This window comes from Symphalangus syndactylus, chromosome 21 (assembly GCF_028878055.3).
Source record: "Symphalangus syndactylus isolate Jambi chromosome 21, NHGRI_mSymSyn1-v2.1_pri, whole genome shotgun sequence".
NCBI lineage: Eukaryota > Metazoa > Chordata > Mammalia > Primates > Hylobatidae > Symphalangus > Symphalangus syndactylus.
The window spans coordinates 52,271,437-52,299,369 of NC_072443.2; the positions used below are offsets into that span (position 1 = coordinate 52,271,437).

Sequence of the window (27,933 nt, forward strand, 5' to 3'; positions counted from 1 at the left end):
TGTGCGCATGTGCATGCGTGCACACACACACACAGACTGGGACAATTCAGACAAGCCAATTCACCTAAAGGGCACATCTTTGGGATGTGGGAGGAAACCAGAGGAACCAAGGAAAACTCAGACATGGGGAGAGAGTGCAAGCTACACAGACAGGGGCCCCATCCAGGAATCAATTTTTTCTCATCAATGTTATAATTGAAATGATGTTGCTGGAGGGCCTGCTCTACTTAACTCCCCCAAGAACCCTAAAAGTCTCAATCCCAATACATCACTGGCTCATAATGGATCTTGCCATGTAAATCAGGTGCAGATGTGGATGAGGTTCCTCAGATATAATTCCTTAAGAACAACTCTGAGCACTGTTCCTCTGAAGGCCTGTGAGCTAGAGACGTTATCTGCTGTCCACGGACCCAGCATACAGAGTTGGCAAGCAGAAGATAAGCATAGTAGACACTTTTGTTCAAAGGGGGAAAAAACAGGAGCGACAGCTGCCACTGGGTCATAGTAATTCTGAAATCCAGCGAGGCACGTGATGCCAGTTCCTTGATTCGAGTCCCCTCCTGCTCCTTGGGAATGATTATCTGCAGCTCCTGGCTCCATCCTCTTGGCTCATGGGTTTCTTCTAAGTTGTCCTTTCTTTCCCATAGGAAATAGTCCATGTTTGCATCTGAATAGCCTTCTCGGAAGGCTTCTTAGAAGGCTGGGGCCCACATGTCCCATTTTATTTTTGTGCTCTGCCTTTTCTGGTGTAATTGTCCCTTGCTATTTGTGGTGGATTGGTTCTAGGACTCAGATGCTCAAATCCTGCAGTCAGCCCTGCCAAACCTGGGGATGAGGACTACTGCATTCTCAGTTGCTACTTTATCTTCAAACCTAGCATTTTGATTGGCTGCAGAATGGGGTGGAATTATCATAACTCTTGGCCTTTGAAACTATTTTCAGTTTTCATTCCCCTGAATACTCTGTAAATTGTACACATTGAGCACCTACTGTACCCCAACACTGTTTCAAGAATCAGGGATATCGCAGTGAATGAGACAGACAAAAATAGCTGCCTTATGGAGCTGCCATTCTAGTGGGGAAGACAGACAATATGCAAATAAGTGAGCAGTATAAGAGGAAAAATTTTGGGAGGCTGAGTCGGGAGGATTACTTGACACCAGGAATTCAAGACCGCCTGGGTAACACAGTGAAAACTTCTCTTTACAAAAAAAAAAAAAAAAAAAGTTAGCCAGCCATAGTGGTGCATGCCTGTGGTCTCAGCTACTCAGGAGGCTGAGACAGGAGGATCACTTGAGCCCAGAAGTTTGAAGCTGCAGTAAGCCCTGATTATGCCACTGCACTCCAGTATGGGCAACAGAGCAAGACCTTGTCTCAAAAAAAAAAAAAAAAAAAAAAAAAAGAAAAAAGAAAAAAAAGAGGAGAAAAGCAGTAGGGAGATGTCAATTTTTGTGTTTGTATTGTGGTGACAAAGAGAAGGACTTCAGTTTTAAATAGGGAAGGCTATTTCACTGAAAAGGTTACTTTAAAGTCAAGACCAGAGGAAAGTGAGGGAGTGGCCAAGCAGATACCTGGAGGAAGAGCTTTCCAGGTAGAGAGAAGTACAACTGCAGAGGTCTGATGCAGATGTGTGCCTTCTCTTTCCTTTTTTGTTTATCTTTTGGAAGAGACAGTCTTGTTATGTTGCCCAAGCTGGTCTTGAACTCCTGGGCACATGCAAAGTGAAAGCAGAGAAAGAGTAGACTTACCCCAGAGGCGGATGGTTCTGCAGTGTGCAAGGCCATTTCAGAAGACACATAGAGAAAACAGGAGAATAGGTGGTGAGGGTTTTGGGGAAAGAGCCAATTTTGGTTGAAAAAGTAGAGGAAACCCCAGACATTGTACCATCTCAGGGTTGAGACTGCTTGCCTAGCTTTTGAGACTTTTTTGTTTTTTTTCCCCAGACCCCTCAACTCTTGGGATCTTATCGGGAAACTGCTGATCACCAGTTTTAGGTGTTTTTATCTATTGGGAGACTGCCTTTCTCTGGTCTGGCTGCAACCAATTATTATTTTAGAGAGACAGCTTAACCTGACCACCACATCATGGTTGCCTCACATTGCTGGTGGGGGAGTGGCCCCTCTCCTGCCCTGCTCAGGTCTGCCTACTTACCTACTGTAACAATTGCAAGGTTTTTGGATGGAACAATTGAAAGAATGGAGTTTGCATGAACCAAAATAAGAAAAGACTATGAGAGGGCATTGTTGAAGATGGAGACAAAAGTTCTGAGTGGATCCTGATGTGCTCAGATGGGGCGGGTGCTTGGGAGGCTCTCTGTGCTTGCAAGAAGAGTTCTACCAGGTCCATCTTTATCACGTCTTCTCTAATACTAAGTTCAGAGAGGCTTTAGCTCATTTTCCATTTTCTTGGGCTGTCTCCTCTGCCAGACAAAGTGTCTATTTCTCCTGTCTCTATCACCGAGCCACACAATTGCTGTAGTCATTTGCAATCTACTAGAACGATAACACACATTGGCATCAGACAGATCTTGGTTCAAAACCCCGCTCCACCAGTTTCTGTGTTGAGCTAGACAAAGTGACCTGATACACTGAGTCTCAGTTCCTTATTTGTAAAATGGTGATAATAATTTTTGTTTAAGTAGTTAAAGTAAGGATAAATGATGCCTTCCGAAGAAGGACACAACTGGAATGGATAGTTTACCCCTTGTTCCCTCTTCGGTGGCATTATTTATTCTGGAGTAAGGAAGGATGGCTGAGGGAAATCTGTCTGTGGGTCCAACATGGCGCCGTCCTGCTCCTTGTACGAGCCTCAAAGATGGGGACAACCATTTGGGGGCAGACATGTTTGTAGCACGTGATCCAGGCTCAGTCCCGAAGCAGCCGGAACGTGACGCAAGCTTGAGGCCGGGCTCCTCCCCCGCACTCTGGCGTCGAGTGTCTCGTGACAGGTACTTCCGCTCGGGGCGGCGGCGGTGGCGGAAGTGGGAGCGGGCCTGGAGTCTTGGCCATAAAGCCTGAGGCGGCGGCGGTGGCAGAGTTGGCGGCTGGGAGAGCTCAGGAGAGTTCCCTGGAACCAGAACTTGGACCTCCTCGCTTCTGTCCTCCGTTTAGTTTCCTCCTCGGCGGGAGCCCTCGCGACGCGCCCGGCCCGGAGCCCCCAGCGCAGCGGCCGCGGTAAGCAGCCGGCCCAGGCCGGCCGGCGGCCTGGCCCCATCCCCCTCCTCAGCCCCTCGGTCGTCAGGGCCTCGAGTCCTCCCCTGTCCTCCTGGGCAGGCTCCAGGCCCAGCCCTGGCCTCGCGGGCACACTCGGCATCGCTCAGGCTCGCGGAGCAGGCCAGGACCCCACCCGGTTTGGAGAGGTCGGAGGTCGTCGGGCGTGACCTCTGGCCGGGTTGCCGGCCCCGGCCACCCGTCTCGGACGCTCTGTTTACTGTTGGTGTCAATCTCAGAGACCCGAGGGGGTTCCTTGACTTGGACGGCCCTGCGCCGCGGCAGGACGCGCTAGCCGGTGGAGTTCTTAGCGCGGCGAGCAGGAGGGTGTCAGAGCCCACGCCGCCCGCCGCCGTGCCCACCCGGCGGGCATGGGTCACGGGCGCTGGGGGCCGAGCCGCGTTCCCATCCGGCTCTTCAGTTGAACAGCCTGACCCTGTTAGTGGGAGAGGTTCCCTGACGGCAACTGAGTCAAGGCAGTGAGTCAGGTCACGTGCGCTGGGCTCGCCTCGACGCTTGTGTACATTGAGGCGTCTCTGGCGCTGGGAGACAGGGAGCTTTTTGTCCTAGGCATGTTACGGTAAATCCTGAGAGAAGTTTTTCAGCTTAATCGAGGAAAGATAGTAGTTGGATGTAGAGTTGTGTTTCCATTCCGACCGTGTTGGGGGCCTTTTTCTGCATTCATTTTAGGCTTGATACCTAATGGGTAATAAGGGGAATATTGAGAATACTGATAACAAATATTTGAGCGTTTATTGTATGCTAGGCAGCGTGGCAAGACCTTTTAACAGATCATTATGTTTAGTTCTTTGAACAACCCTCTGAAGTACCACTGTTGTTCCCACTTAACACAGTGGAAAGTTGAACAGAGAGGCTAAGCCATTTGGCCAAGGTCGCACAGCTAATAAGTTACGAAGCAGAGATGCAAGCCCAGGCAGTCAGACTCCAGAGCACTGTATTCAATTTCTAGGTTATACTGCTTTCACATACCCCTGAAGCTTGTGGTTTATCCTTCGCCACCTGGTATCTGTACCTCACTGCCTCCCACCACCTCCTTTCTTTCTATTGATGTCATTTGAAAGTCTTTCTGGTAGCATCAGTTCTCCCTTAAAGCCCTAAGAAATGCCGTTTGCGACTTATCACACGTATTGTGGTGTAGTATCATCGAATTAGGAGCTCTTGAATACTGGCAGGGTACTTAACTGAGGTTTGAAAAATTTTGCAAGTAGGCCTGGTAAACCTGCCTAGTGAACCTTTCTTACAACCTTAGTTGATGGCTGTCCAGCCAGTTGGTTCTTCCCTATTCAAAATACTGCATCTTTGGTTTCCTAAAGAACAGGCTCTTGTCTCTTTCTTGTGACTTAAGCAGCTGATGAAGCACATGATTTCTCATCCATGGATTAATAAAGTCTCCTCTTAGTGTGTTTCTCTCTTCAAACTTGGGAAGGTTTGTTCAGATTTGAGTTTAAGAACTGAAAGGTGAGTTAGGAGTACTTCTGAAGAAGGTACTGGCTAAGTTAAAGCTTAGCGTTCACAATCCTGTTGTATTCAAATTTGTCTTTTTTTTTTTTTTAACTTTGCTACCTAGCCTAAAATATTTAAGTGGGTAATAAGTACTGTAGCTTTATATAATGTTTGAGTTTATAGTAATGATAGGCACCTTTTTATTCATTCATGAAGTATTTTGAGTATCCATTGAGTATCAGCAATGTATCAGGCATTGTGGGATATTGACTTGGAGATAGGCATGGTTCCTGTCCTCAAGGAATTTTTAAAAGGTGAATGATCTTGGCCAGAAATTCTGTTGTGGAATAATTTGGTGGTAGAACTTGAGGATTTTTGGAAAGAGTTATTTCTCATCTCTGCTGGTGAATCAGTAGTAACCCAAAGGATGGTGTTCTGGCTAACTTTAAGGCTTTGTTAATTTTAACAACAGCATTTGTATGGTTTGCTCTTCAGAGAGTGTAGAAGATAATATTACAGTTTCTAATTAATCACATCTTTTAAAGAGTAACCTTCAACACTCAACTTGTTTCTCCTTTTGCTCTAGTGGCATTTATTTTATTTTATTTATTTTTTGAGACGGAGTTTCACTCTTGTTGCCCAGGCTGGAGTGCAATAGCGCAATTTCGGCTCACTGCAACCTCTGCCTCCCGGATTCAAGCCATTCTCCTGCCTCAGCCTCCTGAGTGGCTGGGATTACAGGCATGCGCCACCATGCCCAGCTAATTTTGTATTTTTAGTAGAGACAGGGTTTCTCCATGTTGGTCAGGCTGGTCTCGAACTCCCTACCTCAGGTGATCTGCCTGCCTCGGCCTCCAAAAAGTGCTGGGTTTACAGGCATGAGCCACTGTGCCCGGCCGACTCTGGTGGCATTTTTTTGTTCACTCAAGAGGTAGCCCATGTCACTACTGTAATTACCTTGCACAGCAGTGTCTTTGAGCAAAGGTATATTTGGCATGCTGGATTTTTTTCTTCAGCTCGTAAGAAAGTTTAATGTAGCACTGATACTGTACCAGCCATAGTTTCAGTACCATTCTACATAGAAAAGCTGTGTTACCCTATCTCCCACAACTTTCTAGATTCCCTTCTTTAAGAGAAGATTTGGATTTTACATTTGTGGTAGAACTGCATGAGTAAACAGAGGGTGGAATGTAGAAGATACTCTAAAAATAGTTTTATTAGTATATCCTTCTAGGTAGTTAGCAACCACTTGGGGCAATTTTTTTTTTCATTTTTTTTTTTTGGTGCCAACTGTGTCTAAGCTCGCAAACCCTGTAATCAGAGAACAACTCTTTATAGTAAAGTGTGGCTTTGAATCAGTTTTCTGACCCCACTGCCAAGTGAAGCCAAAAAATTTTGGTTATTTGATTAGCTTTTAATATGTCTTCAGCTGGGCGCAGTGGCTCAGGCCTGTAATCCCAGCACTTTGGGAGGCCGAGGTAGGTGGATCACGAGGTCAGGAGATCGAGACCATCCTGGCTAACACGGTGAAACCCCGTCTCTACTAAAAATACAAAAAATTAGCCGGGCACGGTGGTAGGCCCCTGTAGTCCCAGCTACTCGGGAGGCTGAGGCAGGAGAATGGCGTGAACCCGGGAGGCAGAGCTTGCAGTGATTCAAGATTGGGCCACTGCACTCCAGCCTGGGCAACAGAGCGAGACTCCGTCTCAAAAAAAAAAAAAAAAGTACGTCTTCAAAGGGATCTTCACTAATAACGTTTTTGCTCTTTGGCATTAGCCTTTGTATACAAAGATGTAGCAAACACAGACCACACAAATATGACAGTTGTCTTATGCACATTCCTCTCTGGCATTTGATACAAATATTTTAGTTTTTCCTATGATAAAGTATTTAACTCCCCGTTCATTTAATTCAACAAATGCAGCTGAGATAGATTTGACCAGATGTTGGACTTGGAGCTGTAGGCAGGCTTTTCCTGGGGAGGTAAGGATTAGAAGTCCTCCTGAATAAGGCTAAACAGAGGTTCCTCTTGGTACTAAATGTCTTCTTCTGAAGGCAACTGAAACTCGAGAAATGAACTCCCCACCTCCCCCCTTATTTTTTGGCTATTGGCTTGCTGTTGACTGTTACCTCTCATATAAGGAAGGCTGCCATTGTATTCTCAGGCATCCATTCCTTTGTGTTACCACATGCTTATCTGTTAATATCTAATAGTTCTCTGTGCTTCTCTGTCTGCAGTTTGCTGCAGAAACATTTTGCAATGTGCTGATCTTTTCAGTTATTTGCTCTTACACCTTCCCTCTATTCTGTTTTTCCCCACACTCCATATGGCATTAAAGGCAGAAAAATAGTTTGCGTTTGTGTTTTAAAACTTTTTTTTTTTTAGATGGAGTCTTGCTCTGTAGCCCAGGCTGGAGTGCAGTGGTGCCATCTCTGCTCAATGCAAGCTCCACCTTCCAGATTCATGCCATTCTCCTGCCTCAGCCTCCCGAGAAGCTGGGACTACAGGCACCCACCACCACACCTGGCTAATTTTTTTGTGTTTTTAGTAGAGACGGGGTTTCACCGTGTTAGCCGGATTGGTCTCGATCTCCTGACCTCGGGATCCGCCTGTCTTGGCCTCCCAAAGTGCTAGAATTACAGGCATGAGCCACCGTGCCCGGCCTAAAGCTTATTTTTTAAAAACATTCCTTAATGGTGGTTGTGGTCACTGCGATTTGTGAATCAGAGGTAAAAGTGATGTGGCGAGTGAAATCAAAACAGGTTTTTTAGCAGTGTCTGTTACCAGTTTCAATTTTAGTATCCCAGGCTGTGATTACAAAAACATATTTAAGAATAGCTACTTGAAAAATATCTCCTTGGGGGAAGAAGAAAGCTTGGAAGTTGGTTCCAATGCTGACCTACAGTATTGGCCTTGTTCATTTGCTTGAAGATGCAGTACTTAACTCATGGGGCCTGGAGTCTCTGTTTTGGTGATGGCATCACTGCTGAGAAATTTAAGTTTGCCTGATTCTGTTGTCCACTTCTGGTCTCCTGGGACTGTCTGCAGTTGGGACCAAGCAAATCCGAGGGAGCCTATTAAGGGGAGCCTGGGACCAGGGCAGTTTAGGAATTCTCCAGCCTTGCTTGTGTCTTAGTTGGTCCTTCTTGTGTGGCTGCTGCTAGATAAAGAAAAGGTTTTCTCTTCTCCCTCAGCCTTTCCTTTCCAGCTTTGCTTCGTACTGCTGGGCATTAACCATCTCAGATCAGGAGTCCTTTAAAAATTACTTAGTAAATAGTTACATCATTGATTTCCAATATTGGTATGTAAGTGTGATAAAAAGTTGGTTTCCATTTAATAAGCTTTGTAGTTTGAGTTATTTGAGAGTGCATAATTACAAAGCTGCTATGAATTAACCTTAAATAACCAAGCATAGACTTTATGAAAAATAGTGTCCCTTATATGTGGTATTCAGTCAGCCTACCAACAGTTCTCCCGTGCACTTACAGGTATGGGGATCCCTGAGATAACTGTGGGTCGTCTAAAACCCACTCTTAAATCATCTGACCTGCACCATGTTGATGGTTGTTAAAAGAGTGATAACATTTTGTAGAAACCTTCCTACACATTTGCCTTTAAATGCTTCTTAATATTTCTGTGGTGTTTGTAGTTTACCTATGATTTCATTTGGTGCTCACAACTGTTATGTGTATCTGCCTGAGATAGCTGAGGCTGTATGCTCAGGTGGCTCAGCTGGAATGTTAGTCTAGGTCTGCTAACTCAGCTCAGTTCTCTTTCTGATGTACCATCCTGCCTTTCCATTATACACTAGCGCCCTAAAGACCACGACATTTCGCCCCTCGTAAAAGTGTATCTTTCAGCCGGGGGCGATGGCTTACGCCTGTAATCCCAGCACTTTGGGAGGCCAAGGCGGGTGGATCATGGGGTCAAGAGATAGAGACCATCCTGGCTAACATGGTGAAACCCCGTCTATACTAAAAATATAAAAATTAGCTGGGCATGGTGCCATGAGCTGTATGTAGTCCCAGCTACTCAGGAGGCTGAGGTAGTAGAATCGCTTGAACTGGGGAGGCGGAGCTTGCAGTGAGCCGAGATCGTGCTGCTGCACTCCAGCCTGGCGACAGAGCGAGATTCCATCTCAAAAAAAAAAGTGTCTCTTTCTTTCACTACCTTTTTTTTTTTTTTTTTTTTTTCTCTCTGAGACGGAGTCAAGCTCTGTCGCCAGGCTGGAGTGCAGTGGCGTGATCTCAGCTCACTGCAACCTCTGCCTCCCGGGTTCAAGCAATTCTCCTGCCTCCGCCTCCTGAGTAGCTGGGACTACAGGTGCGCATCACCATGCCCAGCTAATTTTTGTATTTTTAGTATAGATGGGGTTTCACTATGTTGGCCAGGATGGTCTCAATCCCTTGACCCCGTGATCCGCCCACCTTGGCCTCCCAAAGTTCTGGGATTACAGGCGTGAGCCACCACGCCTGGCCCACTACCTTTTATTTAAAATGTTACGTCTTTTTTGATGATTATTAAACTATTCAGTTAAAAAAAAAAGCTAGGAAAATTCAGAAATATAAAGGACAATTTGTGATTCACTACCCCCAGGAAGACCAAAGTGTTAACTGGTTATTTTCTTGCTTTGAATGTATACTTTAATACCTTCCTTTAATGAAATTGAACTCTTGGCCAGTACTTTGGGAGGAGTAATCCCAGCACTTTGGGAGGGTAAGGCAGGAGGATTGCTTGAGCCCAGGAGTTCAAGACCACCTTGAGCAACAAAGTGAGACTCCACCTCTACAAAGAAAAGAAAAAATTAGGTGGGTGTGGTGGTACACCTGTGGTTCCAGATGCGTGGGAGGCTGAGACGGGAGGATCACTTGATTCCAGGAGTTTAAGGCTGCAGTGGTTTGTGTTCGTGCCACTGCACTCCAGCCTGGGTGGCAGAGCAAGACCCTGTCTCAAGAAAAAAGAAATTGAACTCTCCCCAAAAATGATGTGAGAATTTAACTGTGGAGGAGACGGGATACTCTTGGGTCATGTGACCTGTGATACTTCTCCTAGTAGACACTGAATGATGAGAAGCTGGGGATCATGGGAATGGCTGTATTTTTCAAATGTTTGATGGTAACGAGTGAGGAACCTGATGCGTCCAGCTCCAGAGCAAGGTTTATTTGCCATGGTAACACTGGGTAAGTACATTGTTGCCTGTATTTCCAAGTAATTTATCATTTCTGTATTTTAGTAAACATACATATATACAGAAAAGTGCACAAATAAGTGGACGGCTTAGAGAATTTTTATAAACCCAGAGGCCCTCTTAGTCTCCTTTAAGTCATTATCGTCGATGCCCTGATGCTTGGGTAGTGAGTCTTCTGATTTCTAGAACTGTAGAGTAATTTTGCCTGATTTGGATTTTGTGTAAATGGAATCATACACTGTGTATTCTTCCGTATCTGGTTTCTTTGACTCAGTGTTGTTTGTGAGACTTTGTGTTGTTGTGTACAGTTGTAACTGGAGTTTCCATTGCTCAGTAGTATTATGTGATATATCATAATGTATTTAAGTAAAAAGACTGAGTTTTAGGGTATGTGTCTGTATTCATTTGCTAGGGCTGCCGTAACAAGTATCACAGAGTGGCTTAAACGGAAATTTATTTTCTCAATTCTGAAGGTTAGAAATCTGAGGTCAAGCTGTTGGCAGGATTAATTTCTTTTCAAGCCTCTCCTTGGTTTGTAAATGACTGTCTTCTCTTCCCTGTATCTTCACATGATCTTTCCTCTGTATTGTCTGTGTCCTATTCTCCTTTTCTTTTAGGACACCAGTGTACTGGATTGAGGCCCACCCTTATGACCTCACTTAACCTCAATTACCTCTTTAAAGGCCCTGTCTGCAAATAAGTCACATTCTGATGTATTGGGGATTAGGATTTCAACTTTAAAATTTTAGGTGGACACAGTTCACTTCATAAGAGTATCTATTCTGCTCTAGTAGATATGGCCAGTTTTCAAAAGTTGTACCATCGTACTCTTCCACCAGCAGTATATAAGTCCAAATATTCCACATCCTTGCTAGCACTTGTAACTTTTTCTCTTTAATTTTAGTTCCCTCTGGTAGAAACCCATTTCTTTATGGCACCATGGTACAGCTTGTTTACTCACCAGTGTAGGGGAACCTCAGGGGGCTGGGGAAGGTTATCCTGGAGTAAAATGTTTGAGATTACCTCTTGTAAATGCTACTTAAATGCATTGGGGTTAAAAGCAGAGGTTCGGCCAGGCACAGTGGCTCACGCCTGTAATCCCAGCACTTTGGGAGGCCGAGGTGGGCAGATCACCTGAGGCCAGGAGTTCAAGACCAGCCTGGCCAACATGGCGAAACCCCATGTCTACTAAAAATACAAAAAAGTTGGCCAGGTGTGGTGGCAGGCACTTGTAATCCCAGCTACTTGGGAGGCTGAGACGTGACAATCGCTTGAACCTGGGAGGTGGATGTTGAATGAGAATCGCTTGAACCTGGGAGGTGGAGCTGAGCTCTCACCACTGCACTCTAGCCTGGGCGACAGAATGAGACCCTGCCTCAAAAAAAAAAAAAAAAAAGGAAAGCACCGCTTCAGTCCAGTAGTCCAGTGAATGAGCAGTTAGTCTTCCATAGTTGCCCATAGCTTACTTTTATAGTCTGGACTCCATTCCTGGTGGTGGGATTGGCCTATGAAAGAGTAATCTGTGGGGTGTAAATCTAGCCATAGTAGATGGTGCTTTCGTTCCAACTCTCTTTTTTGGTCAGACACTTGAGCCCTTAAAATATCACATTCTATCGTACATATGCTAGAAATAGGTCTGTTTTGCATATTCTGACCAACCCTTCAGATATTAGTGGGCCTTTGACCACCAGCTTTTTGGCTGCGTGGTCTTCAGCTCTGTGTATCCATTATAGACCTTAGTTTGATTGAAATAATATTACATGACTTTGCCTGTCTTTCAACTCTAAGCCACTTGAGGACAGGGATGAATCACTATTCTAGAATGGATCTTGAAATATTACTAAACTTTTGTTTAAATTTTTTCCAGTTCGTTTATAGCATGTAAGTTATGCTTCTGGGTCAGTGGTTAATATGTGTGGGTTTCCTGAATGATGAACTATGTGTTCTGTGTTCATTTAACAGATTTTTCTTCTCTACTATAAGAAAACACTGTTGGCCCCTGTGGGGAATTATTCAGGAATAATTGTAAATACAGGGCAGATGAGAGTCATTTAGTTTATTAGAGTTAGTTGTTCAATGCCTGGGGTGGTGAGGGACATGTTGAGTGGATTTTTAAATAAATTGGTAGGCAGGTGAGAGTTGGGAAACCATTATAGTCGAAAGGAATGGCATAAGTCAATGAATGGATGTAGGGATTGCAGTAGCTCTTATTTGGGAATGATTGTATGTATGGAAACCAGATCCTGGTGGGAAGGGCAGGCATTGCAATCCCTTGTTGGAGGATTTAAGTTCAACCAATGGCACTTCACTCTGTAATGCTGGAATAGACACGGCATAATCCTGTCACTTGAACCTCACAATTAAGTCAGATAGTACCCCAGTTATGGGTGAGGAATGGCTTTGATGTTGTAATTTGTCTAAAGAAACCATACATTAAGAGCTTAGTGGGCTAGGACTGAAATACTACAAGTGTTGTGCTTAAACTTTCAGAGAGTTGCTTCTTCAGAAGTGGCTTTAATGAAAAGTTAAACATGGGAGCTGGTTGGGGGAGGTGGGATAGAGGAAGAGAGCAGTTAGTTTGGTTTTCCTTTTTAGCTAGCCCATTGTGGGCTCCTCTTAGCAATTTATGGGCAGTCTGTTTTACTGGTTAAACGCCTGAGATAATCTAGGGTTGATATCAAAAGCTTCCAGCTATCGAAAATAGTTCTTATGTAACTGTTTTACTAGCTATCTGCTTTCCAGTTTGCTTTACCAAAAAGAAAAAAAGGCAGGAATCATCCTGGTCTCTCGTTAGAGACTAAACTTTTGGCTTAGTACCTGGGTTTAGAAAGCTTGATAACAGTGGTGCATCGTATTGAATAATCTGTTGATCCAGGAGTGAAGTCCTCTTCACAAGAATTGCCTTCCAAGAGACTCTTCTTTGTGTAAGTTGCCTTTGCTTTTTCCCTCACAGCAGGAATGCAACACCCAGAGCAAAGTACATAAACAATGTCTTTACATTTCATAGAGGTTGTTACCTTGTTTAAGCTTCACAATTTAAGCAGCATTTGATTTGTCATTTTTTTTTTTTTCAGATGAGGAAATGGACTAAAAGGTCATGCTCAGTATCTTGGAGCCACTGTGTGTTAGTGAGACTGGGACTAGCATCCAGTATTCCAAGTGGACAGATAATTCTTTAATAATGGCAAAAGAATAATAGCATCTTCTGTGGAAGAGCAGCCTTTGTAAATTTTATCATTCAGTTTTATTTAAATGTTTTTAAAAGAGAGATTTCAGACTTGTCTGTTTCTTTTGAAATTTAAATTTTCAGGTGGTGAATCTTCAAGCACTATCAGACAGAATAAGCTAGGTTATGCTGTAGTAACCAATAACCTCAAAATGGTCAAAAAGAGCATGGGTTTTCTAGAGGCTCTGCATCATTCTTATTCCAAAAGGAGCAGCCGTGATAGGAGTATTGCTGGCTGTCTTGGTAAAGGGAAAAAGAACTGTTGGAGGCTCATGTTCCTACAGTTAAATTCCAGCACAGGAATGACACATTATTTCATGTCACTTCTGCTTATGGTTCATTGGCCAAAATGAGTCACACCACACAAGGAATCAAGTGTGATCCTACATGTGTGGACTTGGAAAGCACAGAGTTGGAAATATTTGGGAAATAGCACTAGTATCATACTTGGCTTATAATATGTAATAGCTATTGGGGGAAATAACTCTCATTTGCAGGCTCTCGTTCTACAAACCAGCTGGTAATTTAAATGCTAAAAAGAGCTTAGTTATAGATACTGTGTTGCCCATCTTTACTCACTAATCACATTTTTTTGTTTTTTTGTTTTTTGAGATGAAGTCTCCCTCTGTCACCCAGGCTGGAGTGCAGTGGCACGATCTCGGCACACTGCAAGCTCCGCCTTCTGGGTTCACACCATTCTCCTGCCTCAGCTTCCCGAGTAGCTGGGACTACAGGCACCCGCCACCATGCATCTGGCTAATTTTCTGTATATTTAGTAGAGACGGGGTTTCACCATGTTAGCCAGGATGGTCTCGATCTCCTGACCTTGTGATCTGCCTGCCTCAGCCTCCCAAAGTGCTGTGATTACAGGTGTGAGCCACCACGCCCGGCCTTTTTTTTTTTTTTTTTTTTGTGATGGAGTCATGCTCTGTCACCCAGGCTGGAGTACAGTGACGATGCAACCCCAGCTCACTGCAGCCTCTGCCTCCCAGGCTCAAGTGATCCTTCCACCTCAGCCTCCCAAGTAGCTGGGACTACAGGTGTGCATCACCGTGCCCCAGCTAATTTTTTATATTTTTGATAGAGATGGGATTTCACCATGTTGCCCAAGCTGGTCTGGAACTCCTGAGCTCAAGCAATCCGCTTGCCTCAGCCTCCCAAAGTGCTGGGATTACATGTGTGAGCCACCTATCTTTCTCTCTCTTTTTTTTTTGGAGACAGAGTCTCACTCTGTCACCCAGGCTACAGTGCAGTGGCGCCATCATGGCTCACTGCAGCCATGCCCTCACCAGGCTTAGGTGATCCTTTCATCTCAACCTCCCCAGTAGCTGGGACTGCAGGCACATGCCACCACATCTGGCTAATTTTTTGCATTTTTTTTATTTTTTTATTTTTTTTTTTAAGAGATGGAGTTTCGGCCGGGCGTGGTGGCTCACGCTTGTAATCCCAGCACTTTGGGAGGCCGAGGCGGGTGGATCACGAGGTCAGGAGATCGAGACCACGGTGAAACCCCGTCTCTACTAAAAATACAAAAAAATTAGCCGGGCATGGTGGCGGGCGCCTGTAGTCCCAGCTACTCGGAGAGGCTGAGGCAGGAGAATGGCGTGAACCCGGGAGGCGGAGCTTGCAGTGAGCCTAGATCGCGCCACTGCACTCCAGCCTGGGCGACAGAGCGAGACTCCGTCTCAAAAAAAAAAAAAAAAAAAAAAAAAAAGAGATGGAGTTTCACCATGTTGCCCAGGCTCGTCTCAAACTCCAGGCCTCAAGTGATCCTCCTTATTTTGGCCTCCCAAAGTGCTAGGATTACAGGAATGAACCACCATGCCCAGGTCTCCCCTGTCTTTAGAACCCCCCCCCTTTTTTTTAAGGATTTGTTCTTGTTTTTATTTTATATTTTAATGTTTTGAGACAAGGTCTCACTGTTGTCCAGGCTGGAGTATAGTGGCCTGAACACAGCTCACTGCAGCCTCGACCTCTTGAGCTCAACTCATCCTCCTACCTCAGCCTCCTGAGTAGCTGGGCTCACAGTTTTGTGCCACTATGCCCAGGTAATTTTGTTTTTTTGATAGAGACAGGGTCTTGCCCATATTGCCCAGGTTGGTCCCAAACTCCTGGGCTCAAGTAGTTTGCCCACCCTGGCTTCCCAAGGTGCTAGGATTACAGATGTGAGCCACTACTCATCAAGAACCCTGTTTTTCCATTATTCTTGTTTGAGGCTCTCCACAAATGGTCTCCAGCTTGCCTTCCTGGCTTTGTTTTTTTGATAAAGACACATGTTCCTCTGAGTTGCTTTACTCACCTTTTCCTTACCACACTTTGTTCGCTACTTCCTTTATCTTGATTCCTGCCAATTCCCCTTCATCTCTGTTTTCTAGCTCCAGTACTCTGTTGGCATCCTGCCTGACTCAGGTACCAGTCCACTTTTAAAGCTTTTCTTGACCACTTCCATCCATACTGTTCTCTTTTTACTAAATCCCTGGGGCTTGCCACAGATTATCTTATAGTTGTGGATTTTGAATATGTATCTTTCCTACCTTAGGAGGGGGCCTGAAGGGTAAGTCCTAGACTGATTTACCTGTTTTTCCCCAAATGTTAACCATTTGAAAGAAAGAACCAAATGGATGTTTCTCAAATGGCCTTTGATAGATACATGTGCAATACATCTGTTGTCATACCTGGTTGGAAAAAAAAATGCCTGTAAATTCTTCACATTGTTTGAAATCAGTGTGTCAGAAGCTGTAGGATTGTAGAAGCTTTCTTAAGCAAGGCCATAGTATGGCTGTCAAGTCTGTTACTAAGCTTTAGTCTCCATTTCTGAAAAACGAGGGTAATGGGTAATCCTTAAGATCCTTTCGTATTTTGACATTCTCTGACTCTTGGACATACTGCTGTGGCTTTTGCAACATCCTAAATGGTTAGATGACACCATCAGAAACTTTAAGGACCCTGTTAGCCATTGAGTATATGGAGCTTTGCCCATTCATTTCTGAGAGGCAAGAGGCACTGGTAGGCAGTTAGATTTTTTTTTAGAACGTGTATTCGTTTCTAAATTACAGAAGCAGTATAAAAGTCTTAAAGTGGGCCGGGAGTGGTGGCTCACGCCTATGATCTCAGCAGTTTGGAAGGCTGAGGCGGGCGGATCACCTGAGGTCAGGAGTTCGAGACCAGCCTGACAAACATGGTGAAACCCCGTCTCCACCAAAAATACAAGAAGTAGCTGGGCGTGGTGGTGTGCTCCTGTAATCCCAGCTGCCCAGGAGGGTAAGGCAGGAGAATCGCTTGAACCTGAGAGGCAGAGGTTGCAGTGACCCAAGATCGCGCCACTGCACTCCAGCCTTGGCAACAGAGCAGACTTCGTCTCAAAAAAAAAAAAAAAGTCTTAAAGTGAACAGTTTTTTTCTATCATTCTGGATAATTTGGTGACTATAATTCAAAATGTTTATTTTTTATAAAATTTAAGTGAGATTATAAAATACTCTTCTGCAATTAGCTTTTTAAAAATTTAACCATATAGTCAGCTTTTCTTGTAAGTACATAACAATTTTTAATGACTGTATAATATTGATCATAATTTAACAATCCTCTAAATGAACATTTCAGTTATTTCCAGCTCTTTAAGAAAAGTATTTAAAAGGTTCGGGCACAGTGGCTCACGCCTGTAATCCCAGCACTTTGGGAGGCCAAGGCGAGTGGATCACTTGAGGTCAATTGAAGACCAGCGTGACCAACATGGTAAAACCCTGTCTCTACTAAAAATACAAAATTAGCCGGGCGTGGTGGCACACGCCTGTAAATCCCAGCTACTTGGGAGGCTGAGGCAGGAGAATTGCTTGAACCTGGGAGGCGGAGGTTGCAGTGAGCTGAGATTGTGCCAGTGCACTCCAGCCTGGGCAACAAGAGCGAAACTCCATCTCAAAAAAAACAAAAACAAAAAAAAGGGCTGGGCACAGTGGCTCCCACCTGCAATCAATCCCAGCACTTTGGGAGGCCGAGATGGATGGATCACGAGGTCAGGAGATCAAGACCATCCTGGCCAACGTGGTGAAATCCCATCTCTACTAAAACAAATACAAAAATTAGCTGGGTGTGGTGGCATGCGCTTGTAATCCCAGCTACTCCGGAGGCTGAGGCAGGAGAATCGCTTGAACCTGGGAGGCGGAGATTGCAGTGAGCTGAGATCGTGCCACTGCACTGCAGCCTGGCAACAGAGAAAGAAAAGTATTTAATATTTATATTTTCCTACTTATCTAATAATTTCCTTAAGATGTAGTGAGTATACATACTTAAAATTTGGTTTTCATTGCCATATAGCCTTCAGGAAGGTTGTATACTTTACATTTTGTAGTTTGAGAATTTCATTTATATAGTTGTCAATTGTCAGTTTTCTTAATCTTTGCCAGTTTAATGAATGGGAAAAATTTAAATGATGTCTCATTGTTGAGGGCTTGTGTTTTGGCCAGGCCTGGTGAGTCACTCACGCCTCTAATGCCAGCATTTTAGGAGGCCAAGGTGGGAGGATCTCTTGAGCCCAGGAGTTCAAGACCAGCCTAGGCAACATGGTAAGACCCTGTCTTAAGAAAAGTTAAAAAAAAAAAAAAAATAGCTGGGTGTGGTGGCACATACTTGTAGTCACACCTACTTGGGAGGTTCAGGGGAGGATCTTGATCCCAGGAGGTTGAGGCTACAGGAAGCCATGATAATTCCACTGTACTCCAGCCTAGGTGACAGAGGGAGATGTCTCAAAAAAAAAAAAAAAAAGCTCGTGTTTCTTTGATAGATTAAACTTTTGAAAAAATGTTAACTACATTTTTTTATATATACTTAAATTTTTTTAACTTTCACTTTCTGCTTTTGTACATTTATAGTCTTTTGTGAATTGGCTTTTGTTCTCTAAAGCCCATGTGAGGTTCTTGTACCTCACCTTTCTCCCAGTTTATAAACTTTATATGGCAAGAATTTTGATCCTTTTCATGTTGCAAACTTTGTTCCTGGCTTGTATCACTTGGTCTTGTTTGGCTGATGGCATGTTTTTGTAACATAGAAACTTTTCTGTAGTCACATCTGTCAATTCATTTTCTGTGTTTCATATTATGCTTAGGCCTTTCCCACCCCCGGGACAATAATAACAATATTTTCTTCTAGTAATTCTAGTACTTAGCCAGGTATAATATGTCAGAATCTTTTCCCAAATGCATGGTTTTCCCAGTATTTTATTGTATTGCCTTTTCTCATTGACTAGAAATTTTTTTATCACACAGTATCTTTCCTACTTCCATGTCTTTTTTTTTTTATTTTAAATAGTTTTATGAAATAGAGATGGTGTCTCACTATGTTGCCTAGGCTGGTCTTGAACTCCTACTCTCAAGCAATCCTCCCACCTCCACTTCCCAAAGTGCTCGGATTACAGGCGTGAGCCACCATGCCTGGCTGTGTCTTTTTTTTTTTTTAACCCTTCTGTTTCGTTCTTTGTGGGACAGTACTACTGTCTTACTTGCATCTGTTCTGTTTTATATATATATATATATACACAGATACATACACACACACACACACACACATACATACACACACACACACACATTTTCTTTTTCCTTGGAGACAGGGCATTGCTCTGTCACCCAGGCTGGAGTACAGTAGTGCAATCACGACTCATCGACTCATTGCAGCCTTGGCCTCCCAGGCTCAGGTGATCTCCCACCTCAGCCTTCTGAGTAGCTAGTGTGTCTGGAATTGGTGGGTTCTTGGTCTCAATGACTTCAAGAATGAAGCCGCGGACCCTAGCGGTGAGTGTTACAGTTCTTAAAGATAGTGTGTCCGGAGTTTGTTCCTTCTGATGTTCGGACGTGTTCGGAGTTCCTTCTGGTAGGTTCGTGGTCTCACTGGCTTCAGGAGTGAAGCTGCAGACCTTCGCGGTGAGTTACAGCTCTTAAGGCGGCATGTCTGGAGTTGTTCGTTCCTCCTGTCCAGAGTTGTTTATTCCTCCCAGTGGGTTTGTGATCTCGCTGGCCTCAGGAGTGAAGCTGCAGACCTTCGCAGTGAGTGTTACAGCTCATAAAGGCAGTGCAGACCCAAAGAGTGAGCAGCAGCAAGATTTATTGCAAAGAGCGAAAGAACAAAGCTTCCACAGTGTGGAAGGGACCCGAGTGGGTTGCCCATGCTGGCTCAGGCAGCATGCTTTTATGCCCTTATCTGACCCCAGCCACATCCTGCTGATTGGCCCATTTTACAGAGAGCTGATTGGTCTGTTTTGACAGGGTGCTGATTGGTGTGTTTATAATCCCTGAGCTAGAGACAGAGTGCTGATTGGTGTATTTACAATCCTCTAGCTAGACGTAAAAGTTTTCGAAGTCCCCACTAGATTAGCTAGACACAGAGCACTGATTGGTGCATTTAGAAACTTTGAGCTAGACACAGGGTGCTGATTGGTGCGTTTACAAACCTTGAGCTAGATACAGAGTGCTGATTGGTGTATTTACAATCCTTTAGTTAGACATAAAGGTTCTCCAAGTCCCCACTAGATTAGCTAGACACAGAGTGCTGATTGGTGCATTTACAATCCTCTAGCTAGACATGAAAGTTCTTCAAGTCCCTGCTCGACTCAGGAGCCCAGCTGGCTTTGCCTAGTGGATCCTGTGCCAGGGCCGCGGGTGGAGCTGCACACCAGTCCCGTGCTGCACACCTGCACTCCTCAGCCCTTGGGCTGTCGATGGGACCAGGCGCCGCGGAGCAGGGGGCGGCGACCATTGGGGAGGCTCGGGCCTCATGGGAGCCCACCGCAGGGGGGCTCGGGCATGGCAGGCTGCAGTTCCGGAGCCCTGCCCCACGGCGAGGAGGCTGAGGCCTGGCAAGAATTCGAGCACTGGCATGGGTGGGCCGGCAGTGCTGGGGGACCCGGCACCCCCTCCACAGCTGCTGGCCCAGGTGCTAAGCCCCTCACTGCCCGGGGCCCCAGGTGCTAAGCCCCTCACTGCCTGGGGCCCTGGGTGCTAAGCCCCTCACTGCCCAGGGCCGGCAGTGCCAGCTGGCTGCTCTGAGTGTGGGGCCCTCTGATACCACGCCCACCCGGAATTCGCGCTGGCCCCAGTTCCCACCCACGCCTCTCCCTCCACACCTCGCCGCAAGCAGAGAGAGCCAGCTCCAGCCTCGGCCAGCCCAGAGAGGGGCTCCCACAGTATAGCGGTGGGCTGAAGGGCTCCTCAAGCATGGCCAGAGCAGACCGAGGCCGAGAAGGTGCTGAGAGTGAGCAAGGGCTGCCAGCACGTTGTCACCTCTCACTGGGACCACCGGTGTGTACCACCATGCCTGACTAATTTTTTTTGTAGACATGGGGTCTCGCTGTGTTGTCCAAGCTGGCCTGAAACTCCTGGGACCAAGTGATCCTTCCACCTCGGCCTCCCAAAGTATTGGGATTACAGGCATGAGCCAGTGTGCCTGGCCTACTTCATGATTTATTGTGATAAGCTAGGCAGTTTTCCATCTTTCTTAGAACTCTGCTGAAGTTGGGCTCAAATACATGTTTACTTCTGATTAAATTGGTGCTCTTTCTAGCCTTTGTCCCTTAGTCATCTTGTGTCTAGCAGACTCACTCATCAAGAAATTTAGAGGGAGCCTGGGCGCGGTGGCTCACGCCTGTAATCCTAGCACTTTGGGAGGCCAAGGCAGGTGGATCACCTGAGTTTGAGACCAGCCTGGCCAACATGGCGAAACCATGTCTCTATTAAAAATACAAAAATTAGCCAGATGTGGTGGCTTATGTCTGTAGTCCCAGCTACTCAGGAGGCTTAGGCAGGAGAATCGCTTGAACCCAGGAAGGGGAGGTTGCAGCGAGCTGAGATGGCGCCACTGCACTTCAGCCTGGGCAACAGAGCAACTCTGTCTCAAAAAAGAAGGAAAAAAAGAAATTTAGAGGGAGCCTTTCCTAAGGTGCCTCAGCAGAGTGAAGGAGCTAATTTTTTCCCCTCCCAATGTATCTGGGAGAAATACTGTGTAAATGAATGTTTACTCAGGAGGTTTTTGAGTATTTACCATGTCCCAGGCCCTGTGCAAGACAGTATCTATACAAATGGTAAAAAATCTGGTTCCTGGCCCCCAAGGAGCCCTGGGTTTGGTATAGCATTGGCCATTAGTACATATCTCTTAATCTTTGTATACCTATTGGCTTATGTAATGGATTAAAAGAAGACCTTGGAAAGCAAGCATTAGATTTTTTGTTTGTTTGTTTTTGGAGACAGTCTCACTCCGTCACCCAGGCTGGAGTGCAGCGATGCAATCTCAGCTCAGTGCAGCCTGTACCTCCCAGGTTCAAGCGATTCTCATGCCTCAGCCCTGCTCCCTGCCTTCTAATTTTTGTATTTTTAGTAGAGATAGGGTTTTGCCATGTTGGCCAGGCTGGTCTTGAACTCCTGACCTCAGGTGATCTGCCTGCCTCGGCCTCCCAAAGTACTGGAATTACAGGCGTGAGTCACCATGTCGGGCTGCAAGTATTAGATTTTTAATTAGGCTCATGAAGGCTCTAAGCATTTCGTGTTTTGCCTTCTCTGTTGTTTTTTTTTTTTTTTTTTTGCAGTATTTGAACATACAGTCACTTCATAATCTGCAATTTAGATGGATTTTTATGTTAACTGTTGTCTAACTTTGGCAAATTAGATTTATCATTCCTGGTGGAATGTTATTCCCAGTTCCATAGGAATGTCCCAGGTTTTGCATACATTAAAAATGTTTCTTTTGCCACACATGTTTCTTTTCTGCCTTATTAATTTTAACAGATAAAGAGGGGGTTAATTAATTTTCACGATTAAGAGTGGACCATTGGGCCAGTCTTTATTTTCAGGGATTTTGCAGGAATGTTAGCAGTCTGAATTGAACAAAACAGTCTCAACAGAAAATTATAAAACATAACAAGGAAACACGGAAGTGTGGCCCATTCACAGGAAAAAAAAATTGACAGACACCATCCCTGAGGAAACCCAGACATTGGAATTGCTAGCCAAAGACATTAAAGCAACTGTCAGCAATATGCTCAGTGGACTAAAGGAACCACAGACGAAGAACTAAAGGAGAGCAGAAATACAGTCTCTGAACAAAATCAAGAAAGAGGCTGGGTGCAGTGGCTCACGCCTGTAATGCCAGCACTTTGGGAGGCCAAGATGGGAGGATTGCTTGAGCCTAGACGTTCAAGATCAGCCTATTCAACATGACAAAATTCTTTCTCTCTCTTTTTTTTTTTTTTTTTTTTTTTTTCCTGAGACAGTCTTGCTCTGTCTCCCAGGCTGGAGTGTAGTGGCACGATTTCAGCTCACTGCAACCTCCACCTCCTGGGTTCAAGTGATTCTCCTCCTCAGCCTCCCCAGTAGCTGGGTTTATAAGCGCCCACCACCACACCCAGCTAACTTGTGTATTTTTAGTAGAGACGGGGTTTCACCGTGTTGGCCAGGCTGGTATTGAATTCCTGACCTCAGATGATCCACCTGCTTTGGCCTCCCAAAGTGCGGTGTGAGCCATCGCACCCGGCCAAATTCTTTCTCTTTAAAAAAAAAAAAAAATTGGCCGGGTTTGATGGCACATGCCTGTAGTCCAGCTACTCGGGAGGCTAGAGTGGGAGGATCACTTGAGCCCTGGGCATGGAGGCTGCATTGAGTTATGGTCACATCACTGCACTCCACTGGGTGACAGAGTGAGACCCAGTCTCAAAAAGATAGAAATTATAAAAAGGAACTATACAGAAATTCTGGAGCATAAAAGTACAACAACTGAGATGAAAACTTTATTAGAAGGGTTCACCAATAGATTTGAGCAGACAAAAGGGCCCATACCTGGGTCAGGCCTCTTAGAGGGACTGATCCATTTGGAAGACATTTGAAATTTATTCTCTTAGCTATTTTGAAATATGATACATTATTATTTGAAATATGCATTATTATTGACTACATTCCACTGTAATAAAAAGAAAACATCACAGTGGAAAGGCCACACTCCTTCATTATCCAGTTGGGAACCTCAGCAGCTCAGCCAAGTGATCTGCTAAGCTGCTTTGGGGACCACACCCATGCCACTTGTATAGCTCCCAACACAGCCTGGTTCCCAAGATTTCCTCATCCTGTTGTGGACCTTTTGGCCCAATTAACATAGGCCCACAGGATTTAAAGTTGCCATTGGTCCTTGTGAAAAGCTAACCAGGTAATGTCAGTGTGAGGTCACATACAATGTGTGTGTTTCTGCCTTGCATTTGGCTCAGAGCCACTTGTAATAATTTTTTGCTGTTGGGGTTTCCTTGATACTTCTCTGAAGTCACTTTTTCATTAAATTTTTCTGGTTGACTTCAAGTACTACGTGTCTACCTGTTGCCTAAACTAGGGTATGCACTGCCCCAGTTCTGTGCAGGGAGGGTGCAAAACAGCAAAATTAGTTGCGACCCGTCTTTCTGGAGTTTGAGCTGTACTGTAAAATTTGGAAGAAATGGTAATTTGTTAAGAACCATCTTTTTTTTTTTTTTTTTTTTTTTTTTTTTTTTTTTTTTGAGACAGAGTTTTGCTCTGTTGCCCAGGCTGGAGTGCAGTGGCATGATCTCAGCTCACTGCAACCTCTGCCTCCCTGGTTCAAGCCGTTCTCCCACCTCAGCCTCCCAAGTAGCTGGGATTACAGGTGCGCGCGCCACCATGCCCAACTAATTTTTGTATTTTTAGTAGAGACGGGCTTTCGCCATGTTGGCCAGGCTGGTCTCGAACTCCTGACCTCAAGTGATCCACCTGCCTCAGCCTCCCAAAGTGCTGGGATTACCAGCCTGAGCCACCAGGCCCGGGTGAGAACCATTTTATTAAGAAAGGACACAGAAGAGCAGGGAAGGGGAGAAATGTTCCAGGAAACACAGTCCAGGCTCTGACATTGCCCCCGGTGGGATGGAGGGGCTCACCCCTTACTTTGAATAGGATACTTTTGAAGGCCACAAGGGTGCCAGTTGTCCTCTTGACTTGAATCCCATGCAGAGACTTCGTTGGCAGTTTGCACACATCCATCCTCTGCTGGTTGAGTCCTCTGAGCTGGGTGTGCTGGTCGCACAGCAACGTGGGCTTCTTGACCAGCGCCCCCTGGCACCTATTTAAGTCCATGCCTGGCTGACCTGCCATGCCGTATTGTCAGGATCCATGGAGCTCGCGATCTTGTTGCTTTCTATTCTAAATGCAAGGAGACATTTGAAATAGACTCAGATATTCTGAAATGTCCAAATATATATTACTGACTGTAGTCACCCTGCTGTGCAGTAGATTAGAAAGTTATTCCTCCTATCCGAAACATTGTACCCTTTGATAAACAACTCTCCATTATTTCTCTCTCCCACCACCCCAGCCTCTGTTCACCATCAGTCTACTCTCTTTTTTTTTTTTTTTTTTTTTTTTTTTTTTTTTTTGAGACGGAGTCTTGCTCTGTCGCCCAGGCTGGAGTGCAGTGGCGCAATCTCGGCTCACTGCAGGCTCCGCCTCCCGGGTTCACGCCATTCTCCCGCCTCAGCCTCTCCGAGTAGCTGGGACTACAGGCACCCGCCACCGCGCCCGGCTAATTTTTTGTATTTTTTTTTTTTAGTAGAGACGGGGTTTCACCGTGGTCTCGATCTCCTGACCTCGTGATCCGCCCGCCTCGGCCTCCCAAAGTGCTGGGATTACGAGCGTGAGCCACCGCGCCCGGCCTTACCATCAGTCTACTCTCTACATCTGTGGGTTCAACTGTTTGTTTTTAGCTTTTACATTTTTCTTTAATTTTTAGAGACAGGGTCTTGCTTTGTTACCCAGGCGAGAGCGCAGTGGCTCAATCATAGCTCACTGCAGCCTTGGACTCCTGGGTTCAAGTGATCCTTCTGCCTCAGCCTCTCGATGAGCTGGGACAATAGGCCTACACTGTCACACCTGGTTACTTTTATTTTTTGTAGAGATGCAGTCTCACTGTATTGACCGGGTTGGGATTCAACTTTTTAAGATTGAACACATTGGTGATATCACGTGGTAATTGTTTTTCTGAGGTGATAGATATATGTTAGTTAGCTTGACTTAATCATTCCATATTGTATACATATATCTAAACATCACATGGTACCCATAAATGTATAAAATTATGATTTGGTAATTAAAAATCATATTAACTGAAACATAATAGGCTGGGTGCAGTGGTTCACATGCCTGTAATTCCAGCACTTTGGGAGGCCGAAGGGCAAAGATCACTTGAGTCCAGGAGTTTAATCAGCCTGAGCAACATAGCAATACTCTATCTCTACAAAAAAAAAAGGCTTGTTGTTGTATATCTGTAGCCCTAGCTACTTGGGAGGATCAGGCGAGAGGATCGCTTGAGCTCAGAAGTTTGAGATTACAGTGAGCTATGATCCTGCCACTGTACTCCAGCCTGGGTGACAGAGCAAGACCCTGTCTCTTAAAAAATAATGGGCTGGGCGCGGTGACTCACGCCTGTAATCCCAGCACTTTGGGAGGCCGAGGCGGGCAGATCACCTGAGGTCGGGAGTTCAAGACCAGCCTGACCAACATGGAGAAACCCCGTCTCTACTAAAAATACAAAATTAGCTGGGCATGGTGGTGCATGCCTGTAATCCCAGCTACTTGGGAGGCTGAGGCAAGAGAATTGCTTGAACCTGGGAGGCGGAGGTTGCAGTGAGCTGAGATCACGCCATTGCACTCCAGCCTGGGCAAGAAGAGCAAAACTCCATGAAATAATGAAATGAAATAAAGAAATGAAAAGAAAATGAATCTCAGCCACCCCAGATACTTGGTTTATTTCTTGGCCTCAACTGTCCATTGGTGCCACTTTATTTCTAGCTGTGTGGTGGGTCTTTGGGCCTGCAGGAAGCAAAGGATTCTGTTTTGTTTTGTTTTGTTTTGTGAGACGAGTCTCGCTCTGTCTCCCAGGCTAGAGTGCAGTGGTGCGATCTTGGCTCACTGCAACCTCCGCCTCCTGGGCTCAAGCAATTCTCCTGTCTCAGCCTCCCAAGTAGTTGGGATTGCAGGCACGTGCCACCACGCCCAGCTAATTTTTGTATTTTTAGTAGAGACGAGGTTTCACCTTGTTGGCCAGGCTGGTTTTGAACTCCTGACCTCAAATGATCCACCCACCTCTGCCTCCCAAAGTGCTGGGATTACAGGCATGAGCCACTGTGCCCAGCCAGCAAAGCATTCTTAAGATGAAGTTGACAAACGTTCTAGTGGCCCCCTGCTGGCCCTGGCACTTGCCATAGGTATGAGGCTCAGAACACATCATCTGGTCGCTCAGCATGGAGGGATTTGGTTCCTAAGATTATCGTTGGGGACAGGTGACTCCTTCTGGGTTTCCTCCACTGCTGCTGGTACATTGAGTGGAGGGGGTTGTGTTAATATTGGTCTCATTTTCAGGTCGAGTAAGGGACTGGCAGGCATAGTGGCTTTTCCGGTGATCTTCTGCCCTAACACTTTGTCTTCTCAGCCAGCTGACTTTTTAGAAGTAACCAAGGTAAAGGTGGGAAAGGCAGCCTAGCTTAGACTCCTCCTCTTTGAGTAGACAGGGAAGGTGGACTATACTTTGGGGAATGGGGAAGAATTGGTGGGACCCCCAGAAGGCAGGGGCTGCACTCTCGTGATGGAGCCTTCCTCCAGTTTCCTATACACAGGACTAGGTATGTGGCCATGGTGTAGTCATATATGTTTTCCCAACGTAACAAGGACTTCTGGATGTGGTCTGTCTTGAACCCCATGGACACCGTGAACTGTGTCTTTCCATGGACTTGGTAATCAGGGAGTGGCTCCTGGTGTGGCCTTAGTATCCCCTGGTCGTTATTGACTCATGGATGCCCCATAATCTAACCTATTGTGTTCCTCTTCCTGGTGTTGAGGGTAAGCAATTTGTTCGTGAGGCTTTCTAGTTCTGAGGAAATGAAGAATGGGATTTTGTAATTCCCGTAACGTATCTCATCTTGCAGTACCACAAAGGTCTGTCTGACAAATGGCAAGACCCTTGTCACCATGGTGTAGAGAAGGCCTCCCAGGCTCCACAAATCCACTGGGGTAGGGAGAAGGGCGGTCATAATTTTGTCCCTGGAAGAGTTCTGAGGCAGCATAAGGGGACTCCCACAAAATGTGCCCAGATTCCGGCCAACAGTGAACCTGCTGCCAAAGCCAGAGTCTGCTGTTTTTATGTTGTAATTGGTATCCAGAAGGAAGTTCTCTGGCTTCAGGTCCCTGTGGACAGTTTCTTCTGGTGGCAATACTGCACAGTAGATACTGTTTGCAGGAACTGGCCTCAGGTCTCTTTCTCCCTTCTGTGGCCATACTCTAGGATGTAGTCAAATAGCTCTGCTCTGCTGGCACATTCCAGGACTAAATATAATGTTTCTGTTGTGTTGGTTGCTTGAGAGAATTTGCTGGTATTGGAGTGATTCAGGACCTTCATTATACTGAATATATATATATATATATATATATATATACACACATATACACACTTTGGTATAGTCTCTGGAGCCTGGAGGAGCTCTGCTGAGCTTTGTGGATGACCTTCATGGCTACCTGGGTCTCAGTCAGAATATGCCAGGCCAGCTTCACCTTAGCGAAGCTACCCTGGCCGATGATCTTGAAGACCCTGTAATTGTAAATAAGTGTCTCCTCACCAGACAAGGTGAGACCCTGCTAGATGGTGACTGATACGGTTTGGCTGTGTCCCCACCCAGATCTCATCTTGAATTCCCATTTGTTGTGGGAGGGACCCGTTGGGAGGTAATTGAATCATGGGGGCAGGTCTTTCCTGTGCTGTTCTCATGATAGTGGATAAATTTCATGAGCTCTGATGGCTATTGAGAGTTTCCCTGCACAAGTGCTCC

General features: G+C 45.5%; 1 protein-coding gene across 4 annotated transcripts in view; it reads left to right on the forward strand.

The window, feature by feature from the left end:
* The first annotated feature begins 2,918 nt into the window (after nucleotides 1–2,918).
* RAB7A (RAB7A, member RAS oncogene family) overlaps nucleotides 2,919–27,933 on the forward strand; it is a 79,651-nt gene continuing 54,636 nt past the window's right edge. The window contains exon 1 of one of the 4 annotated variants that reach the window (XM_055259102.2): nucleotides 2,919–3,173. The gene's annotated coding sequence lies outside the window, so the exon portion shown is untranslated. Of the gene's footprint in view, nucleotides 3,174–26,472; nucleotides 26,571–27,933 lie in introns of those variants that run through there. The other 3 variants (XM_055259103.2, XM_063630250.1, XM_063630249.1) reach the window with 3 other exon arrangements.